This window comes from Stegodyphus dumicola, chromosome 9, assembly GCF_044657685.1.
Source record: "Stegodyphus dumicola isolate Sdum_Otavi_A_Nest chromosome 9, ASM4465768v1".
In the NCBI taxonomy this organism is placed as follows: Eukaryota; Metazoa; Arthropoda; class Arachnida; order Araneae; family Eresidae; genus Stegodyphus; species Stegodyphus dumicola.
This window is the reverse complement of record NC_140776.1, coordinates 167,553,211-167,569,243: the sequence shown is the minus strand read 5'-3', so window position 1 is coordinate 167,569,243 and position 16,033 is coordinate 167,553,211. Positions and strand designations below refer to the sequence as shown.

The window sequence follows — 16,033 nt, the reverse complement described above, 5'->3', positions numbered from 1 at the left end:
AGTTACTAATCTCGCTTGTCAGAATCAGATCAAGACCACGAAATCCATCGCGGCAAGGGTTCAAGATTGCGCTTGTCTTTGGCAAGAATCATTAAGACCATACATCTGACTGTACCACTTTGTCCATTTCGGCTTTTAATTTTGAACGTGAGTACCCCGGGGTAACTTGTCGGACGGCCTACTTCCGATCTTCCACTAGACGCAAACTGTACAGAGGACTTTCGGCTCGCCCGTATATTTGCAATGCTCTCATGCCGCAGGTACAATCATTTACAAACATTCAGATCTTCTCCGAAATTCGAGCCCGGGTCCTTTATGGCAGTCAGCGGCGCTAACCACTCTCCCGATTGAAATGTATAAAACCACTATGACAAAGCTGAGACAGTTTGTCTTGTAGTTCAATTGGAAATATTTGTAAAGTTTAGTTCAAAGTTAACTATATGATGCATTTGCACTTAAGTTAAACTTTTACGTAGCTTACCAGTAGCACAGCCGCTGTCTAATGTTGGACTTCCGATGCATTTGCCAGGAATTATATTTTCATGAGGCAGCGGTGATCACTCCACTAGCCGAGTTGAACTGCTACTTCTAAGCTGTGCCTCACTGAGTTTAAATCTGTATAACCGTCTGATGTGAGCCAAAATTGTAACATGAACAAAGAAGGATAGGACACCTGAAAATGTAGGAGTTAATGAATCTTACGAATAGCTTTCGCAAACTTCCTGAAGGTGAAATTCTTTTGCGCTCGTCCGAAACTCCAGATTCCTTTGCCTTCGTTTTTTAACACAAGGTTGCAGTGGGAAACGAATAAATATTTTTCGAAGTTTGAAACCTTAAAACGTACCACTTGGCCTGATTACGACCATAACCGATAAACTTAGAAAATATAATTGAATAGATTTTTTAATGAAATTAATCTAACGAGAAATTCAATCAGATACAGGTTGGTCCCTCACGATATACTTCGGAGAAATTTGAATCTGTATGATAAGAGTTACATCTTTCATTTGCAAAAAGAATGCTTAATTTTTATTCTCAAAAAGTGAACAGATCCCACTTCCGTAAGACTTCTTTCGCAAGCAATCGAAATACCTAGACACAGGTTCTTGGATAAAGTAACAGCTCGCGCAATATGTACTAAAAATGTCTAAATGTGTAAAAGATTATGGAGTTCACTTAATAATTTAGCTTGATTTTAATTGTGGTTCATGATTAAAGTAATTGTGAACCAGATTTAAGGTTCAGAGTTTGGAGTAGATAAACTTAAAAATATATTAGCCCGTAAATTTTATTAATATAAGTTTTAAATTTATTTAAATAGGAAAAGGAAAAATGGAAACTTGCAAAATCTCAAAGGCAAGCAATCAATGCATACTTAAAAATATACAGCTAAACCCACAGCATAATTCTGCCATTTTAAAAGGGCTAAATTGTTTTATATAATAGTATTTTCTTTCTTCTTTACGTTAACTGCATATCAGTTTCCTATACCTAACTGTTCTTTAATTCTGAAATGCGTTACTTTAATATTCAGTAACAAAATTTGGTATTCAGTACCATATTTTTCGATTGGATATGTGTTGAGGTGCGGGTACCGGGCAGTAGACCTAATTTAATGCAGTTAGTTGTATGATTTTCGATCAGATGATGATATAAAAAGAATGAATAATTAGAGGGGGGAGTTCATAGTATTTTGTAGAGAGAGTTCATATCATAAGCAACAGTGGAATAGCATTTCGTGAAGACGTCAGTAATTAAGAGACGGTAATAACAGTGCAGATAGCATTGAAGTCAGGGGAATAACATAAGCGACATCATCCGAACTTTATCTGAGTCGCCTCCACCTAGGAGCTTGCAGATAGCAATATGTTTCGAGAAGCAGTAGATGAATTGTAACTGAAAGTGCTTAGCTGGTGGGGAAGCGCCCTACATTACAGGTGGATGGAAAGCAAACGGTTTTAATGGGGAACGTAATGCAATGTTGAAGTAGTCTCCGCCCGCAGAAGTTAGCGATTGATTTGTGCGAATTTAAAGCAAAGGCATTTCTGTTTGCGGAACTTGTCTTTTTTTATGTTGATTTATGAATTGAAGTGTTAGTGCCTTTAAAATCTATTTAAGTAGAATTTGCTCGATGCAGGCTCTCACAACGAAACTGTTGCACTATGAGAAGAGAAAACAAGTGAAATAGACACAGGGGGGCGTGAGATACTAAGGAGCTGGCTGCAAGCGAAAGGTGTAATTCCTCTCCCGTCCCTTTGGCTGTCGTCATTGAGAGCTTGGGCAATAATGTTAGAAGATGATTATCACGGCCAGTTTTGGACAGCGCGGGACGACCAACAGCATGGCATACAGCAGCAAATGTGGCAGCTGTGTCGGATTTGATCATGGCGAACAGGCGCAAATCGTTCAGCAAGATGCAGGAAGAGATAGGGCTTGCTCAAGGAATAGTGCAGGCGATTGTGCATGTGATTTGAATATGACAAATGAGTGTTCAAAGTGGGTGGACCTCGGACTACGCCTAGCTTGACAAAATGAAGGACGCAGTCAATGGCCAAAATGTTGAATCTTTTACCGAATTGCATGCAATTCTCTATATATGGTGCCCGAACACCTCACAGATTGGTTTACCCTTTCGGAACCTCCCAGCCAGATGGCAGAATTGTATTGACAAGAGCAGGGATTATTTCTAACTGATGTACTATTACTTTTCTTTAAAAAATTGCATTCCGCTCTGAGGCGGCATTTGCGCCATTGATTTCCGTACGACATAAGTATATTTGCTTTAAGTATCACCGACCACCTCGACAACAAAACTAGTAAGTAAAAATCGGAGTTAAGTATTTGCTACATAGCCACCGCTCTGCCTATTATAAGCAAAGCAATTTCTTTTAAAAATGTTATAAAAATGTTGTACGCTTTGTTACTCTCTGTGATTTTAAGTACATATAGCACAGACGTATACGAAAAAACTAGTGCGCAAGTAATTAATTGCAATTTTTTGATAATAAACAGTAAACATAATTTTGAAAATCCATAGCGTCATCGAATCGAACATTGTTTTCATGACAGATGCATTTCATATAGAAATTTCCCGAAGTAATTGGCAGTGCAATCGTTATACGCTGTATTCATTTCTGTAAAAGTTGGTAAAGGTGTTAGAGGTTTACTCTTATAGTTAGTCATCAGTGATAAATGCTGTTGGCTGTTTGACTCATAGTCACACATTTTTTCCCATTTTAGATCTCGTTTGCGACCGGTCTGGACATTATTATGTTATGTGCCCTCGGGGCAAATATATCATTGGGCAGGATACACCGCAAGATTACAGAGATTTCCCGGCAATTACATGCATGAAAGGACGCATAGCAATGGACGAGAATTCCATGCATTTGTTCAGAAATAGAGCCGAAGTATTTGCGAGATTTCCTGCATGACTAAGTCTCAGTGTATTACTTTTATATTATTCTCTACAAGACTGACATAATAATTGACTCGGACTGTTAAAAGATTTTTGCTTTATGGTTTTGTTTTTAAACTTAATTTTTTAAACAACAAATATTTAATCTATGTGTACATTTACTTAATGACGGAAGTTCTCAATCATCTTCCCACAAACTCTTGTAAAAGTAAAATATTATTATGAAAATTAAATATTCTAACAACTGTTGCAGTGTCAAGTCATATAAATAACTAATTCTATTTATACTAGTATTTGTATGTTACTATATTTACTATTTATTATTAAATTTCAAAGTATTAAATTACCTTCATTAATTTACAGTTACTAAAAACATTCTGAAAAAGAACTACTTCAAGTCTAGCGGCCATCAAAGGCGGATTCAGAAACGAATGCGATCACGGGCATCTTCATCGCATTTTCCAGGACGGAAAGGAGACTAATGCTCTTTACAGTATGAAAGCTCCAGTAGGCAAGGCTGTCTTTTTCTGGAGGAAATACGTGATTGGGATGACTTATAAAGAAAGAACCCAAATTAAAATTATTATACTTGTCTACAGTTGGCTCATGTACTGGTACAAGAAATCTGCTGATATATACGGTACAGTATGTTAAATTAGGAATGAGTTGCCATCTGATTTCAGAAACCACATTACGTGAGGAGACGTTCGACAACTGAACGTGGAAAAGTGAAAGAAATTGAAGCTAAAAGTAGTTTTCATGACTACAGAACTCCTATGAAAGGTGTTGATAAAGTTAATCACTATGTTACAGACAACCCGGTTGCAAGAAAACGTGGTAACAAGCATTACCAAATGTTATTTTTTACATTTCCTAGATGAGGCATTATGGAACTAGTTCTTTGTGTATATTTCAGCAGGAGGTGCTTAAAATAATATGAACAGAATAGCAGGTTCCGAACAAAGGGTGGAAAAAAGTAAGCCGAATGTTCAGTTGCCAGGGCGTCCTAGTGTAAGTTTGCTGCGGCTAACAGATAGACACCTTTAGAACATTTCACCAACCGAAAAAAAATCTACTCCAATCAGAGCGTGATGCTATCGCAAATTAGATGAAAGAGGGAAGAGGATACTCTAAAAGGAGACTCTAAGGAAGAGGATAAGACTGCAGCGTATTTCAGAGTGCAAGTACACGCTTGTCAGCACACCGTGTTTTGGCCTTTTATCATACTGTAAAAGATTTGCGAACTTTGATTATTCAAAATCATACCGTTGTAATAATATCTGTTTACATTAAGTTTAGCTACAAACTTTTGTTTAATTTACTGTAATTCAATACCATACGTCTGTAACCCATTATTTTTTATGCGTATGCCAAAGTAGCAAATATAGTACTTATTGCATTTAATGCTTTTCTTTTTACGAAATAACCATTTTCTGACTCGCAAATTGATATAAAGAACATAATCAGAGTCAAATATATTTTCTATGTTTTATGCGTTTTTGATTATTCAAAATCATACCGTTGTAATAATATCTGTTTACATTAAGTTTAGCTACAAACTTTTATTTAATTTGCTGTAATTCAATACCATACGTCTGTAACCCATTATTTTTTATGCGTATGCCAAAGTAGCAAATATAGTACTTATTGCATTTAATGCTTTTCTTTTTACGAAATAACCATTTTCTGACTCGCAAATTGATATAAAGAACATAATCAGAGTCAAATATATTTTCTATGTTTTATGCGTTTTTGATTATTCAAAATCATACCGTTGTAATAATATCTGTTTACATTAAGTTTAGCTACAAACTTTTGTTTAATTTGCTGTAATTCAATACCATACGTCTGTAACCCATTATTTTTTATGCGTATGCCAAAGCAGCAAATATAGTACTTATTGCATTTAATGCTTTTCTTTTTACGAAATAACCATTTTCTGACTCGCAAATTGATATAAAGAACATAATCAGAGTCAAATATATTTTCTATGTTTTATGCGTTTTTTGACCTATGTGACACAGTTAAGGTATTAAAATTAATTTAGAAATTTACTTACTATAAAACATTTCTGAGCAATTTGTTAAATACTAGTTTTTTGTATACTCTTACGATATATGTAATTTAAATTTAAATTAGCCGTCAAATTTTTGTCTTTTAAAATGAAACTGCGCTGCCAGTTCTAGGCAAAGCGGTGGCTGTGGAAAAAAAAATTGTAATATTTTTTCTATTGTTCGATTTGCATATAAACCTGTTTCTTCAGTTTGCTGTTCACCACAAAAGCTTTTACGAATGTAATTTAACAATTTGATTTAATGCGTGTGTGGCGATGATTCAACAACTGATCGTAAATTAATTGAATTTTAAAGAAATTCTTAAATTCTTATCTAGGAATCACAATATGCGTAAAAGTTCGCTTTTCAAATAATTTGCAATTCCAAAATATTAATGTTTCTCAAAAAAAAAAAAAAAAAAAAAAAAAAAAAACTTTTATATGATTTTTCGAAAGCTAAATTATATTTCTAACGTGTTAAGTATCTAGAACTAGTCTTGCAATGGAATTCGAATGTATAATTATATATATATTAAAAAACGCATTTATTTATGCATATTACTTTTCACTTTCAAACTCTTAAAACTCCTGCAGCATTAACTGCAGTCAGTGGATGGGACTATAACCACCCGGCATATCAGAGTTTGAAATTGGATGCTTACCTACATTTCATTTTAATGCTTTACTCCGAGTTTAAACCTAACTTACAGTTCATGATCGATTTGTAAAATAATATTGTAATAATATTTCTTCTTTATGAACGTAATATTATTACAATAATATAACAGGAAAAAAATCACATAAATGTAATAGAAATTTACAAAAAATATTATAATAATATGATATTGGAAGAAATAATACTACTATAATAGTATTTTTCTTTATATTAACTAGCCCACCAGCGGCCGAGCGGTAAAGTCGATGAACACTGGTAGTTCGGTCCTAGATTCGAATCCCGCGAACGGGCTGGCTGCATGGGCGTTTTCGTGGTTTTCCCCATGTGTAACGTATATACAAGCCAGTTTGCCTTAAAACGTCCTCCACGAAGGCATCCCTCCTCTTAGGCAGATAGCCCTCGAGGCTTTGCCATAATCTCACACACATACACACCTTTATATTAATTAATACTGTCTTGTCTTTCTGATTATCGTTGATTACCTTTAATGCGGTTATTTTATTCGCAGTCTACAATGACATATCAATTGTAATTCCAAACTCACTCTCAATAAAAGAAAAAAAAATCTGGGCAACAAAAGGGCTTTAGGCACTGGTAAACAAGTGGGAAATTAAATTAGGATACAAGGACGTTTTTCGTACTTTCAAGAGAAACGTGAGTCTGATATGTGCTGTTCTATTTATTTCTGCTGAGTGAAAATTCGTTTTAGCTGCAATAATTCTTTTTTAAAAAGAATACTAAGGATTTGTGACAATTTAACGATTTTAATTTTTTGAGTCTAATTTTAGGTCATTTTCAACCACTGATCCATAGATTCGGCCACTGATCGTAAATTAATTGCATTTTAAAGAAATTCTGAAATTCGTATCTAGGATGTATTCTCAAGAATATGCGTAATTCGTTCTTCAAGTAATTTGCAGTTCGAAGACATTAATGTTTTAAAAAATAAAGTTTATGTGATCTTTCGAAAGCTGAATATTTCTAACGTGTTAAGTGTCTAGAACTACGCTTGCAATGGATTCGAATACTTAATTATATGTATATATTAAAAAACACATTTATTTATGCATATTACTTTTCACTTTCAAATACTTAACCCATATTTTACCATTGTCCTATATACAGGACAGTACATATTTGATGCGTGTACAAAAAAAGTAATAATGTTTAAACTATTTCTTTCACATTTCATTATTGCTCGAAAGCTGCTTGTTATATTAGGTAGTTTCTTTTAAATTTTTACTTTTACAAATCTGTTGTCTTAAAAACATACAAAAAGGACTAATTCTGATTTTTTTGCACTTTATGTTTTGAAAGCATAAAAAAAGGAAAAATTGCAAAATAAAAAATATGAATTTATTTTAAATAATTTTTAAGGGCACTAATGTTTCAGAAGGTCAGATAATTTTGAATGTTAATGTTAGGCTGGGTTAATATACAAATCTCACAGGTAATCCCACAGTTAATCTCACAGATAGTTCAGCTTTGTAATAACGTTTAACCAATTCAAGCGGGCGCAGATTTTAAATTAGGTTCCAATACTCTTTTCTACATTTGAGTCTAACAAAGTAAATTTTGATAATACAACACAGTAGAGGTCCATGTTGTATTACATTGAATCTCCATTCATAATTAGCATTTTATAGTAAGAAACACCACTAAACCTACAGGCAAGTTGCCTGAAAGTAGAGGCCATCGTAGCAATCTTACGTGGAAAGTGAATACATTTTCCCTTCAGTTAATTAGAATTAATCTGACATTAATTATTATGGCAACGGTTTGTAGAAATTTTAATTCTTTAATGGTTTTGTATTCACTTTTACATTATTTTGATTATCATTAAAAACGAACACAAGTAACGTCTTTCATAATCTACAAGCTGTGACATAAATATTATTGAAAGATTGGAAGATAGGGATTTGCTTATTTATATGACTTTGAATCCAATCGTTATTAGAACATTTTATTTTCATCATTATGTTTTACTTTTATTGCAGCTTGTACAGAGGCTGTTCGCACATTTTTAGACGATTTTGGTAAGCGATAATAAAACATCATTTGCTGCACAAGAAGTAATTGCAATTGCACTATATTTTTGAAAGTCAAAATTATCGTCTGGGGCTGGAAAGTTTTGTTTTTATTCAAAATGGCGAATTTAATAAAGCAGTGGTTCGAAGGCTACATTTACGCTCTTTCCGAAGAGAAATATTCATACTCCATTATCCAAAAACGATGTGAGAGTCATGGTTTTGTGATATCTAAAGCATCGATAGGTAATATCATCAACAAGAAAGGAAAAAAAAAAAAAAAAACGTCAAATTGCAGCCTCAAGTGGGACAAAAATTCCAAACAAGTATCCAAGGAAAAAACGGACATCTTCTACTATTGCAAAAGTACGTTGTTTAATGTTAAAAAAAAATCCTCCTAGTCAAAGGACAGTGGCAAAATCATTAAAATGCTCGGTGTCCACTGTAAACAAAATGATAAACGTTTATTTAAATCTTAAGAAAGCGAAAAAAACGCAATGTGCATCGTCTTCTTCCTAAGCATATCGTTCAACGCAGGATACGCTGCAGAATTCTATATTAGAAGCACTTATCCAAAGAAAAATGGAAAACAATTGTCACAATAGATGAAGCATGGGTGTATTTAAATGATTGTAACAAAAAAAAAAAAAAAAAAAGAGCCATTTATTATCATAAAAGGGAAGAAAAAAATTTAAGTGCATGGTTCAAAGAATCGAAAGAAAGTTTTTCTAAGGGATTCATGATTGTTGCTGGTTTTTCTTATAATGGCAAGTTAAAAATAAAGAGAGTGCAAAAAAATGTCAATACTAACTCCAAATACTATCAGAAACATATTTTATCTCAATTTTTCTGAATGAAATACCATAGCTTTACCCACAGGGCCATACATCTGTGAGACTCCATGAGGACAAAGCTAGCAGTCACACATCAAAATCCACTGTAAATTTCCTAAAAGAAATGGAACAAAAAACTGGTATCAAAACCATACCCTTCACTGATATCCCTACTAAATCTTCCGATGGATTTTTGTGCTTTCGGACTTTTAAACACTGCATTATCCAAACGTTGCCCCAAAACCCTAACAGGACTCTTGGAAAGCTGTTTGGGAGGAATGGGATAGATTACCTCTTCTGCCACTTCAAAAGGCATTATTATCCTGGAAATTGCGGTGTCGAAAGATAGTTCAGAATAAGGCATGTCAAATAGAACATTTAAAATACAAGAATTTTATGTAATTTAGTTTTGTGAATGCAATATACATCGTCTAAAAAATGTGTGAACAGCCTCTGTATAATGATGATTGAAGCTTCAGAGCTTTTCCTGCATTAAATCAGTGCGTACATTGATTACAGACAAGTTGATTAAAAAATTAATTTCAAGAAACAAATCTTATAACAAAACGCAGATCAACTTTAAACGCTCAGAATCAATTTTCCGTTCCAAGATGAGACACGTGAATTAAATCAAACTTGTAGAGATTAGTAGTAAAATGTTATAATTTGATTTAGTCTCAGAAATACTTCATTTCTGTTCCTTAACAAATGTATGATATTCTCGTTCATTGCTGCTGATCAATACCAGCATTTATGTGTGATACATTTTCAAGAATATCTGTGATAACAGTTTACTTACTTAAAAAACGAATGCAGCTTATATAGTTTGGACTGTCAAATATTTCGGAAATTTAGTTTTTCAGATTCGAAAACATTTCAAGTTTCTTTTGAAATGCATCTGACGTGACAAAATGTTTCGATTCAATGGTGCCATCGATTTTTTAAATCAGATTTATAGTTTCAGATTACAATATTTATGATAGGAAGTGCAAGCAATTTGGTATTCACTAGTATTTTCGTATACTCTTGTGCTTTATGTGTTTTAAAAATGCAATCAACGCAGAAAAATCGCATTGAAGTTTTAATTTATTAAATTAAACTGTTCTGCGTATTTTAGGCAGAGCGGTGGCTTTCGATTAAATTGAAGTTTTATTTTTATTGTTTCATTTTCACGCTGTTTTGGAACCTGTTCCCGCTGTTCTGTTTCCCGCAAAGAACTTTAGGAAATATTTCAAAAATTTTTGAATAAAAGCGTGTGTTTCGATGACTGTACCCTTGATGTAAAATTCACATAATTTAAAGAACTACTAAAATCCTTATCTAAGGACGCATTCATTGATGTTTCATTCAGGAGCGCTTTTCTAGTGCCCCACAGAAAGTTTTTATTAATTAAAAAATTTCAATAATAGTTTAGGCTTTCTGCTCAACTTTCAAATATGAAAACGTGTTTTACACCTAACGTGGTAATTATCAATATGGTTGTTCTAGCAAATTTTCTACATTTTTAACCTTCCCGAAGATCCGTTCTTTTTCATTTTGTGATTCGACCTGGAACAAACTACCTGAGCTCGGCAGTATCCCTCTGTGCTATTGATAGGTCCCCCACTATAAGTAAAAAATGAGTAGAATTTAATTTTCCACCTGCTCCAATAATACACGAAGCTGCATATCGACAGTGGCAAAAAGTCACAGAAACAGAAATACTCAGATAATCGGCTTCAATGTAGGCTTTCAGCAGTTACATCAATATATTCTCAACATTCGTAGCAATTCGTAAACTCCCAAATAAGCGAATAACATAATTGTGTACGTTTCATTCAAAATTCTCGGATTGGCTGAGGTTAGATTTCTGAAAGAATTTTTTTCATTTAGAAATGAGAGAAATGTACTGGTTTGACAACGTTATTTCAAATTTCCTCAAAGTATACTATAAATAAGTCAGCAAATATACAGAAAATGTAAGTGAATCAGTAATTTACTTGATTCAGGTGGCGAGTTGTCACTGCCTAACACTAAGGGTGGCTGATGATAAAAGATAACTTAAAAGTATATGTAAATAATTTACAAACTTTACTAATTTATGTTATTCTAATCCAGTGACAGCAAAATGGAATTATTTTGACACTTTATCTCACATTTTATACATGAAATTACACTGTAAATTTTGATTGAAATTGCATTCGAGAAACTAATACATTCATGTCTGCTTCTATTAAAGAGAGGACAGAGTTTCAGTATTAAAGGGTAAAATTTTAACCAGAACTATAGACAGAGCTGAAGATCAAATATGATTCCAGCCACCTTATTTGAAAATTTGCTGGCAACATCTATACCGACTGTAAAAACAGTAGCAGAATTATAAAACTTTTGACATCTTTTCCGAAAATATTGAGATTTGTTTTCAGATTCTTGTTTCAAATCCAATATTGTTACCCATTTTTAAGTTCTTTCGGTCTAACCTCTTGAAGAGTAAATACTTGTATATATTTATTTGAGGTTGCTTCATCTGACCGTTGAAAACCTATTTTATTACAAGTCATTTCGAGCCACGAAATAGCACATCCGTCCATGCTGAAAGCCAGGCTTGAATCCCGACGCAACTGTAAAGACTAAGGGGGAGCCTTGATATTCTCTGGCGCTTCGTGTTCGCTTCTTGGATCGAACTAGTACTTGGTTTTGACCGCATATTGGACGAGTCTGATTTAATGCTCCGTTATTAATTCAGATATTCAGCGGGAATCTATACACTTCTTGCTGCGTCATGACGTTAATCTCTCATACTGGTACTTCACTAATGAGACTGCCCGACCATTTCTACTCTGTGTTACAGCTTTATTCGTGGCAAGTCTGAAAACCGAGGTCATTTCTTTTTCAGGCTGTCTTCAACCGAGGAATATTTTCTGCATTTCAAAAACGCTTAATAAATTCGCAGTGATGTATATAAAATTCAGATCCTTTCTCATTATTGGAAACAAATTGAACATTTTAAATATGATTAGCGCATTGCAATTTAGCATATATAAATTGCTTTTAATGAGGGATATTCAACCTTTAGGGCAATGGGACACCATACAATTGCAAACAACACCAAAAACCAATTTCACGGTCATAAACAGAGACTCTTAATTAAATAGCATCAATTCAGATTTTTTATGGCTTTGTTTCACCTTGCGATCGTACTATAAAATTCCCATATTCCAAATGGGGTTCAATTGCATTATTTTGAGCAATTTGCATTTGCGATTTTTGACAGAAATGAATCCTCAATACTTCAAAATATTGCCTGCTTGTGTATAGAAGATACAAATGATATATGAGTGTACAAATGGACATTAAAATAGATAATGCAACAATAAATACGTCAGCCTGCTATAAATATTTAAGCATAATAGTGGATAAAATGCTTTCTTTCAAAAGACATATCTTTTGCATCACCGACATGGCAAATTCGGCTCTAAATTGGAAGAAGAATTTCTCCCGCAACATTTTACCAATCGTGTTGCTTTAGTTAAACATCCAGCTTGATCTCATTCTAAGAAAAAAATTAAATATATTGTAACGTATGATACTTATAAGAGATAGGACAGCAGCTTTATCGAGAAAAAATCTCGACAATTCTCTCCGAAACAATTTTATAAAAAAATTCCTTTGAAATATTTCGGAAATTTCAGGAGAATTTATGAGATTTCGGGAATTCAATTTTTTTGCTGTTACGAAACATATTTGCAAATTTTACATATGCTCATCATTAGTTTTAATTTTCACAAAGCCGATTTCAAAGAGGAATATCTTGTACATTTAAAGTACTCTCAATGGATTCGTAGTGATCTATCTATATAATACATATGCATTCTGATACAGCAGGCAAACAAACCCACAGCGGAATATTCTAGTTACTCTATAGTACTGCCTAAACTATATAAACTGCGTATAACCACATATGTGTCAAGGTACTAGTTTCCCCTCACTTCATATGAGCTGGTAAAAAGGCAGCAGACCAGCAATAAAGTTCCCCATTCGCATATTTGTATTCAGATTTCTCAGTTTTACCTATTGTCTATTTTCTCTTTTCTATTTCTGTTATGGAGGTAAACGATCTTAATATAACAACTGCTCAGAAATTTTTGATAGTTGGCCCTTTGGAACTTAATTAAGAAACACCTCAATGCAAAGCCCAGTGTGAATGTATTTCTGGTTACATTGAAGTACTGTTATGTGCAGTAGAAACACATCTACATGAAGGTATGAGATCGGCCCTTTAATCGCTCTTTCACGTGAACTGAAATTGCAGGTGAAAATCGAGTAGTTACAAAGGCATAAAGTTTCCAAGTTTATTTTGAGATGGTGTGAAAAACAGTGTTGATGTGTTATTAAATGTACATGGACCCCTGAGCATCCGAGCGGTAATGTTGTTGAACACTGAGAGGTCGACCTGGGTTCGATTCCAGATTGATGGTCTTGGCTGCATGGGCGTTTAGATTCAAGTCCTCTGTGTAAGGCGTATAGGAGCTAAATTACCTTAGAAAGCCGTCTACGAAGGCGTCCCCCTTAGGCAGATAGCTTGCGCATGGTTTTTCAGACTCAAATAACACCCCCATTATATTACATCATTCATCTTGCGAGTTTGTATATATTTGCTCTATACATTTAAGCTCGAATAATATGTTAAGTCATTATTTGCAGCCCTAAAGTTTATAATCCACACAGTGTTAATAAAATATTGTAGCCAAAAGTCTTTCTTCAGTTACATATAATAAAATATATATTTGTTTACTGGTATAGTAGGTTGCTGACCAAAAGTGTGCACGGAAATCAGAGAATGAACTTAAAACTTGCGCTTGAATTTCATTCGTCGAAGTTCAACTCTCGTTGCAACTTTTGTGTGGGGTCATGGGAACCGCTGCATTAAATACTATCTCTTTCTACCTGATTTAAATATGCGCGATCATAAATTTACATTGTGGCATGAAAACGGAAATGGTTAACACACAGTAAACATGCGTAACATAAAATGACTGGTTAATTAAAATAAATGACACCTTTGCAATTTGCATTTAGCCTATCGAGTAATATCTCGTCAAAGTTACTATATTTAATCAGATTCATGTCCATCATATTTAAGCACATATGTATATATGTAAGGTCAAAAGTATCCTTTGCTTCCATAGATAATATTGACTCTTGTTTTGACAATTGATTTATGTTCAATGTTTCTTCCTTCCGAGAATCTAAAAATTTCCGTTTAGAAACAGGCGTTTGGACTCTGAATTAAATTGGATTACCCATGCCACCACTGCTTCACAACAAATTCCCCGAAAAGTAAGCTTCTTTCAACCGCGATTATATCTTGTCAACTGATATATATCCAGCTTGATTTATTTCACGCTCTGGTATAAATATAGAGAAATACGATCAAATTTGAGTGTGAATGTTTATCAGGAAATACATTTATGGCATAAGTTCGTCTTGCTTTATTTCACGCTCTAAAACAAGTACCGCAAACTATGATGATGCTAGAAGATGTTCATCAACCAATGCAATTAAACAAGTTATTACATATTAACTGAACTTCATCTAAAAATTGTCTTACGTCTCTAGTCCTTAATAAATTCATTGCTTTTTACAGTTTTTCATCTCATGCAGTTATTAATTTAAAATGGCCTCAATATATATTCAAACAACCGAAGCAATTAAATTCCCTCAATTGGCTAGGCCGCATACATACGTCCAGGAATATTTTTAACACTAATTTCAAGTATGAACGGGTACCTGCATATTAAACTGTGGCCAAACACTGAAGGATGTTTATTAGAAGAGAAACCATCCAGGTGAATAATAGTAGCCGCATTTTCGAATCATGAATACTATCTTTTCCGTACAAATTTTGAGATCTTTGGACTTTTGAGGGCCAAACACTAAAAAGGCTGGAGGGTTTTAGTGAATGTTTAGTGCTTTACTTTTCATGCAGTTACAAAACCATTATCTCTCTTCGTCATACATTTAAGCTTTGATTCTTTCCAGCCAAAGTAAAATGTGCCAAAAATCCTGCATGCAGTTTTATTCCGTTATTAAGCTGCTTGCCATCGATATTAGTGGAACGATTGCTGAGGACACTTTCTGGATGTCACACACGCTCTTGCTGTTGCAAATCCAGCTTTTCAAAATATGGCATGAAAACATTTCATTCCAATGGAGACCTAAGGGTAATAAATACCCCAGCCGTCATAGTATTTGCAAATCGTGTTTTACAATTTGTGTCTGTGCAAATTATGTACTTCAGGCGTATCAAGTGCTTTTTTGAGAGCTCTCACTAACGTCTCTTTGATAATGTCTATATAGAATTTACTATATTTTGAAATATTTGTAGATATTAGAACAGAAGACTTTCTTTCCTACAACAGTTTGCAGTTTAGTGACCAACACTCTATTTTTCGGCAGCAATTATTGTAGTAAAATGAAAGGTTTATTTTTGAGCCAAATTTATTTACTTGTTTTTTATTAGATTTTACCTATTTGTCATTTCATATACGTGTAAATATGTCATTACAATGTAAATATTTCAATCAGTTTTTAATAAAAATTTCTACTTGTAAACTCTCTGTAGTTGATTTTTATATTGCGCTGTTTCAAGAAATTTTTTATTGCTCGCTTTATCTAATTCTGATGAGGAGGTAAATGGTTTTAAACCATAGTAATTTTAAATTATTGGCATTGGTAGGAAATTTCTGTCTGGATATTTCGTCGCGAAAATTTAGTCTTTATTTCACTATGATTTGTGTCATATACCAATGAACCTATTAATCTGTAAAAGCTATCCGTTCCGCTTTTTGCTTTAGTGTCGTATTTATGTGTTATAAAATTTTAAAAAAATAATACCAAATAAAATATAAAATTAAAAAATACTGAAAAAGTTTTAAATCATAAAACTTCCAGAAAAAAATCAAAGCTTGATTTTTCCTATCCTTAAACTTTCTCGAGCTAATGTAGCTCTGTCTAGTGTGCATCATCATAACCAATTATGCTATT

General features: G+C 33.6%; 1 long non-coding RNA gene across 1 annotated transcript in view; it reads left to right on the top strand.

Moving 5' to 3' along the window:
- The window catches only part of LOC146995546 (uncharacterized), a 62,687-nt gene extending 57,057 nt beyond the window's left edge, over window positions 1-5,630 (top strand). Inside the window, exon 3 of the long non-coding RNA XR_015043236.1 lies at window positions 3,782-5,630. This is a non-coding gene — a long non-coding RNA (uncharacterized LOC146995546). The remainder of the gene's footprint in view (window positions 1-3,781) is intronic.
- Window positions 5,631-16,033: the final 10,403 nt, after the last annotated feature.